The sequence below is a fragment of the Dendrobates tinctorius genome, unplaced genomic scaffold (genome assembly GCF_039654945.1).
Source record: "Dendrobates tinctorius isolate UK_male_01 unplaced genomic scaffold, ASM3965494v1 ptg000107l, whole genome shotgun sequence".
Classification (NCBI taxonomy): Eukaryota; Metazoa; Chordata; class Amphibia; order Anura; family Dendrobatidae; genus Dendrobates; species Dendrobates tinctorius.
In genome coordinates, this window is record NW_027361775.1 from 23,024,883 (window position 1) to 23,032,848 (window position 7,966).

General features: G+C 41.4%; 1 long non-coding RNA gene across 1 annotated transcript; it reads left to right on the forward strand.

The window, feature by feature from the left end:
- The first annotated feature begins 541 nt into the window (after nucleotides 1-541).
- On the forward strand, nucleotides 542-4,823 carry LOC141100648 (uncharacterized). Its single transcript, XR_012234732.1, has 2 exons — nucleotides 542-631; nucleotides 3,714-4,823. It is a non-coding gene; the product is annotated as an uncharacterized lncRNA (long non-coding RNA).
- Nucleotides 4,824-7,966: the final 3,143 nt, after the last annotated feature.

A 7,966-nucleotide genomic window follows, 5' to 3' on the forward strand; every position in this document is an offset into this window, starting at 1 on the left:
TTATGTTTCAACCGAAAGTGTCTCGGAATAGGTTTGAGAGCATTAATATCCTCCATTTCACGTGCCGCCATTATATCTCTCACATGTTCTCTTATGCGAACGCGTAGTTCACGTGTAGTTAATCCAACATATATTAGCCCACACGGGCAAACTGCATAATAGACCACATATGTGGTACTACACGTGATGTAACCTCTAATTTTGAATTCACGATGGCCATCCGATGAAGTGAACGATAATGCTCTCCGAAGATTCCTACATGCTAGGCACACACCACATGGAAAAAATCCATTCCTGGGTGTGCCAGCCTGAAAGAAATCTATACTTTTGGTGGTATAATGACTCCTCACTAGCATGTTCTTGAGGGTATTACACCTCCGCGCAGTCATAAGGGGGCGTTCAGAAAGGCACTCACGTAAAATTGGGTCAGTTCTCAGAACCGCCCAATGTCGGTTCAAGATAGATCTCATCAGGTCCCATTTATGATTGTATGTTGAAATAAATCTTACTTCTCCATCCATTTTAGGTTTGGATTTTTTCCACCTGTTTCCCAAGAGATCAACCCTAGAAGATCTAGGGTTGATCTAACTTGATAAAGTTTTTAATGAAGGATCTGGTATCAATACGGATTGTAAATTTGGTGACACTAGTACATTGATTATTAAATATAAAGAGCTACTCAATAAACGTACACGGTTATGGTGGAATAAGGCATTCATGGATAAGTACCTAATCTGTGGCCTCATACCAAGAGGCTTACGGATACAAGTGTTCCCATCCTTTAATATTAATGACAGTGAGTTTGTCAACCAGTGGGAGGATGCTGCTTCCACATGTTCAAGGAAATATATGGAATTACTGTCTAAATATAATGAAAAACAACTAAATGAATTAGATGTAGAAATTGGATCTATACAGGATGAGGTGAATAAAAACCTTACTGGTGAGATGGCAGCCAAGGTGAAAGTGGAGGTGGAGACATTTTTAAAAAAATGTGAAACGGAGGTTGTTCAGAGAAAAACTAAAAAATATCAGCGTGACCTTACTGATCGACAACAGGATCGGATTTATAAATGGCGTTATCGCCAAATGAATGGTAATAATAATAAAAATCCCATAAGAGGAAGGTCCACCTCACTTTCATCGGTATCATCACTGGAAGAACCCATGAATACTTCAGATGGTGTACGGCCTTTGTGGGACAGGAGGGATCATGTGAGAGATAGACGTTGGAAGAATGGAAAAACCAACAAAAGAAAAATGGCTAATTCACCAAAGAGTGATAAAAAAGCTCGAACAAACACACTAGAGGTAATTAACCTCTCCTCACATGTGCTCTCTGATCTTCACAAAAGTGTATTACAACTTGGTTTATCGTTCTCTCCAGTAAATAATTTTGATTACTTTACAGCGGTAAAGGATCTCCACCTGTTTTCCCGAAAGATCATCCTTAGAAAATTACATTCACGCCCTCTGTCAGACCAAAGTTTATCGGTCTCAGAAGCTGAGGCAATACGTACTCTAGAAGAATTGGAGAATGAGTCTCATGGAGATTCGGTAAGTGGATCTTTACCTCCTATTGCAGCCAGATGTACCACGTTTCCCCCTTTCTCACTTTGTCCCCAGGTCGAGATATTTACAAGGTTGGTGACTGAAGATCTTAAGACCATCACCAATTATAAAAAAAGCGATAATTTGACCCCATAACAAAGAGTGGCTTTATGTGAAATTGGAAGTTGGGATGACATTGTTATTAAATCGGCTGACAAGGGGGGAAACGTGGTTCTCTGGCCTGTAGATAAATATGAAAAAGAGGCCTTCAGACAATTGAGAAATAAAGAAAATTATTCTCAGTTGCCAAACAGTCCTCTTAAGATCTTTCAGAATGAATTACATAATATTCTTGAAATGGCATATGAAAGAGGTATTATAACTAAAAAAGTCTTGCAGGGCCTTTTGGTTCATACTCCGGTGATTCCCACTTTTTATCTTCTCCCCAAGGTCCATAAGGATCCTGTGCTTCCTCCTGGACGTCCCATTGTGTCTGGCATGGGGGCTATGCGACCCAGCCTGCAAATTCATTGAATACTATCTACATCCGCAGGTTGAGACGCTGCCCTCCTATGTCAGGGACACTAATGATGTCCTCAGGAGATTGGATGGCCTGTTTGTGGATGCGGATATGATTTTGGTTACAGCAGATGTCGAATCGCTTTACACCAGTATTCGACACGTGGATGGATTGAGGGCTTCCAGATTCTTCCTGGAAACGAGTAATTTAGATCCGGACATGCGTGAGTTGGTCTTGGAGCTGTTGGAGTTCGTTCTTACCCACAACTTCTTTACCTTCAAGGATAGATATTTTCTAGAGACAGGGCACCGCAATGGGGGCGGCCTGTGCGCCATCCTATGCTAATCTTTTCTTGGGTTATTGGGAGAGGGAGATTTTCTCGGATGGCGCACTGGCCGCTCCCCAGATTGCGGGATGATTCAGATACATTGATGATGTTCTATTTATCTGGCAAGGCCCTGTCTCTGAGTTACATGACTTTGTGGGGGTTCTGAACCAGAACAGCTTCAATATCCATCTCACGTATGCTTTTCACCATCATCAAATTACATTTCTTGATGTTATGTTAAAAGTACAGGATGATGGTTTAATTCACACCGATCTATCTAGAAAGGAGACTTCTGTGAATGCCCTTCTGCATGCATCCTCGTCACATCCGCATTCCACGATCAGGTCTATTCCAGTTGGACAATTTTTGCGTGCCAGGAGGATTTGCTCAACTGATGCCTTATTTGAGGCTCAGGCGGTGGACCTTGGGGAAAGATTTGCCCAAAGAGGCTACAGTGGTAAAAGCATTAGGAGAGGTTACTGGCGGGCCAAAAGATCTTCTAGGGTTGATCTCTTGGGAAACAGGTGGAAAAAATCCAAACCTAAAATGGATGGAGAAGTAAGATTTATTTCAACATACAATCATAAATGGGACCTGATGAGATCTATCTTGAACCGACATTGGGCGGTTCTGAGAACTGACCCAATTTTACGTGAGTGCCTTTCTGAACGCCCCCTTATGACTGCGCGGAGGTGTAATACCCTCAAGAACATGCTAGTGAGGAGTCATTATACCACCAAAAGTATAGATTTCTTTCAGGCTGGCACACCCAGGAATGGATTTTTTCCATGTGGTGTGTGCCTAGCATGTAGGAATCTTCGGAGAGCATTATCGTTCACTTCATCGGATGGCCGTCGTGAATTCAAAATTAGAGGTTACATCACGTGTAGTACCACATATGTGGTCTATTATGCAGTTTGCCCGTGTGGGCTAATATATGTTGGATTAACTACACGTGAACTACGCGTTCGCATAAGAGAACATGTGAGAGATATAATGGTGGCACGTGAAGTGGAGGATATTAATGCTCTCAAACCTATTCCAAGACACTTTCGGTTGAAACATAAATGTGATCCGAGTGGACTCCAAGCTTGGGGTATTGACAGGATCCGTGCGGGAATAAGGGGGGGTGACACCAAACGTGTCTTAGCTCAAAGAGAATGCCGGTGGATCACAGTTCTTGATACCATCACACCGGCTGGACTCAATGAGCAGTTGAGTTTTAGCTCATATCTGTAATTTTTGTGTTGTGATATGGTTTTGTTTTTATTATATATGTTTGTATGTTCACTGTATTGGTTTATTTCCCTTCAGTCATCTTTAATGGAACACCGTAATTTCTAGGACGTTTAGTGGGGAAGATCTGGAGGGACCTTTGGTGTTATATCCTGGCTCAAGAACATCATATCAAGTTAGGCTTATGGGACTATTTTTAATTAACAAGAAAAAGAAGAAAAAAGATGAATAATAAAAAGAAAAGAAGATAAATACTTTTATTCACGTTGGTGCATCATTTTATATATGTCACATGTATTATGTGTGCACTTTTTTTGAAGCATTTCACATGCACCATCTCTCCTTTATATATAAAAGGAATACATAGTTGATAGTATAATCACATTTATGTGTGCACCTTTTTTGAAGCATTTCACATGCACCATCTCTCCTTTATATATAAAAGGAATACATAGTTGATAGTATAATCACATTAATGTCTATTGTAAGGGATTATATATGTTTTATATTTTTTATTTTCACTATTATTAATGATATAGTTGTTATTAGCTAGTATTCATTAATCTTTTGGATTTGTTAATATATATATCCACTTTGTGCAATCTGTTATATTTAGGACCCATTTCCCTTTCTTGGATGTATTACCTAGATTGTTGGCTCCAGTGCGCATGTCTGCGGTGTGTGCCCATGGAGCATTGCTGAGGCGCATCAGTGGCGTCTGCGGGTCAGTGACGTCACAGTGACGTCGTCTGAGACGCGACGCCGCGCTGTCGCCGGTGGTGATGCAGCTTCCGGGGCAGGACACTGGACACACGCGCCGCTTGATTGGAGCACCTGGTAACAGGATATATAACTCGGCCCCTTACACAACACAGTACGGCACCTTGAAAAAGAGGCAAAACGCGCGTCGGTGGCGGCGCTGCTTGTGGTCCTTGGCAGAGTTCAATATGGGTAAGCACTATGGCTTGGGATAGTGATTTTTTCAGGATGCGCACCTGTTAGGATCTCTCTTACCTTTATATCCCTCAAGTATGGCCCATATTTGTTACAGGCACTAAGCACTTTATTTTGTCAATTCTTAGGACTAACAAGCAGCAGATACTTATCTGATCCTTTATATATCTTCTGTCATTTATGTAACTGTCAGTACTACATGTTTAATAAACTTTGCTTATTATTTTTATGTTATTGGACTTGTACTCCCCTTTTTTTCTCTGTTTAATATGTTATGCTGGAGTGTCCATTTCCCATTGAGACGGCACTATATAGTGGGCGACTCTACTGGGATATACATTTGGTTCCGTATGGTTTTGTTTTATAAATATAAAAAAAGAAGCAACAAAAATCAGCTCATCTTCTCTCTAGCCCCACCGCGTAGATGATGCAGTGCTGCAATTAGTATGAAGGTGAAACAGAAGTCCAGTGAGGGTGAAATCCATAAATAAACAAATGATATTTGAGAGGGGAGCAAGATCGCACAGAATATCAAAAAAGAAGCAACAAAGATCAGCTCACCTCCTCCCCAGTCCCAGCGCACGGATCATGCAGTGGTGCAAGTAGTATGAAGATGAAGCAGAAGTCCAGCAAGGGTGATATCCTTAAAAAACAAATAATATTTCAGAGGGGAGAAAGATCGCACTAAATATCAAAAAAGAAGCAACAAAGATCAGCTCACCTTCTCTCCAGTCCTACCGCGCGTATCATGCAGTGCTGGAAGCAGTATGAAGGCGAAGCAGAAGTCCAACAAGGGTGATAGCCATAAAAAAACAAAAGATATTTGAGAGGGGAGCAAGATCGCACTAAATATAAAAAAAGAAGCAACAAAAATCAGCTCACCTCCTCTCCAGTCCCACCGCATGGATCATGCAGTGCTGCAAGTAGTATGAAGGTGAAACAGAAGTCCAGTGAGGGTGAAATCCATGAAAAACAAATGATATTTGAGATGGGAGCAAGATCTCGCTAAATATCAAAAAAGAAGCAACAAAGATCAGCTCACCTCCTCTCCAGTTCCACCACGCAGATCATGCAGTGCTGGAAGCAGTATGAAGGTGAAGCAGAAGTCCAGCGAGGGTGATAGCCATAAAAAAACAAATGAAATTTGAGAGGAGAGCAAGATCTCACTAAAAATCAAAAAAGAAGCAACAAAGATTAGCTCACCTCCTCTTCAGTTCCACCACGCGTACCATGCAGGGCTGGAAGCAGTATGAAGGTGAAGCACAAGTCCAGGGAGGGTGATATCCATAAAGAAAACAAATTATATTTGAGAGGGGAGTAAGATCGCACTAAATATCAAGAAAGAAGCAACAAAGATCAGCTCACCTCCTCTCCAGACCCACAATGATGCAAGTAGTATGAAGGTGATGCAGAAGTCCAGCGAGGTTAATATCCATAAAAAAAGCAAAAGATATTTGAGAGGAACAAGATCACACTAAATATAAAAAAAGAAGCAACAAAGATTAGCTCACCTCCTCTCCAGTCCCACCGCGTGGATCATCCAGTGCAGCAGGTAGAATGAAGGTAAAGCAGAAGTCCAACGAGGGTGATATACATAAAAAAACAAATGATATTAGAAAGGGGAGCAAGATCGTACTAAATATCAAAAAAGCAACAAAGATCAGCTCACCTCCTCTTCAATCTCACCGCACGGATAATACAGTGCTGCAAGTAGTATGAAGGTGAAGCAGAAGTCCAGCGAGGGTGATATCCATAAATAAACAAATTATATTTGAGAGGGGAGCAAGTTTGCACTATAAATCAAAAAAGTAGCAACAAAGATCAGCTCACCTCCTCTCCAGTCCCACCGCGCAGATCATGCACTGCTTCACGTAGTATGAAGGTGAAGCAGAAGTCCAGAGAGGGTGATATCCAAAAAAAAACAAATGATATTTGAGGGGAGCAAGATCGCACTAAATATAAAAAAAGAAGCAACAAAGGTCAGCTCACCTCTCCAGTCCCACCGTGAGGATCATGTAGGTCTGCAAGTAGTATGAAGGTGAAGCAGAAGTCCAGCGAGGGAGATAGCCTTAAAAAAACAAATGATATTTGAGAGGGGTGCAAGATCGCACTAAATATCAAAAAATAAGCAAGAAAGATCAGCTCACCTCTCCAGTCCCATCGCGCGGATCATGCAGTGCTGGAAGTAGTATAAAGGTAAAGCAGAAGTCCACCGAGGGTGATATCCATAAAAAAAACAAATGATATTTGAAAGGGGAGCAAGATCGCACTAAATATCAAAAAAGAAGCAACAAAGATCAGCTCACCTCCTCTCCAGTCCCACCGCACGGATCATGCAGTGGTGCAAGTAGTGTGAAGGTGAAGCAGAAGTCCAGCGAGGGTGATATCCATAAAAAAAACAATGAAATTTTAGAGGGGATCAAGATCGCACTATATATCAAAAAAGAAGCAACAAGGATCAGGTCACCTCCTCTCTAGACCCATCGAGCAGATCATGCAGTGCTGCAAGTAGTATGAAGGTGAAGCAGAATTCAAGAGAGGGTAATATCCATAAAAAAAACAAATGATATTTGAGAGGGGAGCAAGATCGCACTAAATATCAAAAAAGAAGCAACAAAGATCAGCTCACCTCCTCTCCAGTCCCACCGCATGGATCATGCAGTGGTGCAAGTAGTATGAAGGTAAAGCAGAAGTCCAGCGAGGGTGATATCCATAAAAAAATAAAAATATATTTGAGAGGGGAGCAAGAACGCCCCAAATATCAAAAAAGTAGCAAAAAAGATCAGCTCACCTTCTTTCCAGTCCCATCGAGTGGACCATGCATTGCTGCAATTTGTATGAAGGTGAAGCAGAAGTCCAGTGAGGGTGATATCCATGAAAAAAAAAACAAATAATATTTCAGAGGGGAGCAAGATCGCACTAAATATCAAAAAAGAAACAACAAAGATCAGCTCACCTCCTCTCCAGTCCCACCTCACGGATCATGCAGTGGTGCAAGTATTATGAAGGTGAAGCAGAAGTCCAGCGAGAGTGATATCCATGAAAAAATTATATTTGTGAGGGGAGCAAGATCGCACTAAATATCAAAAAAGAAGCAACAAAGATCAGCTCTCCTCTCCAGTCCCACCGTGCGGATCATGCAATGATGCAAGTAGTATGAAGATGAAGCAGAAGTCCAGCGAGGGTGATATCCATAAAAAAAACAAATGATATTTGAAATGGGAACAAGATCGCACTAAATATAAAAAAAGAAGCAACATAGATCAACTCACCACCTCTTCAGTCCCACCGCACGGATCATGCAGTGGTGCAAGTAGTATGAAGGTGAAGCAGAACTCCAGAGAGGGTGATTTCCATAAAAAAATCAAATGATATTT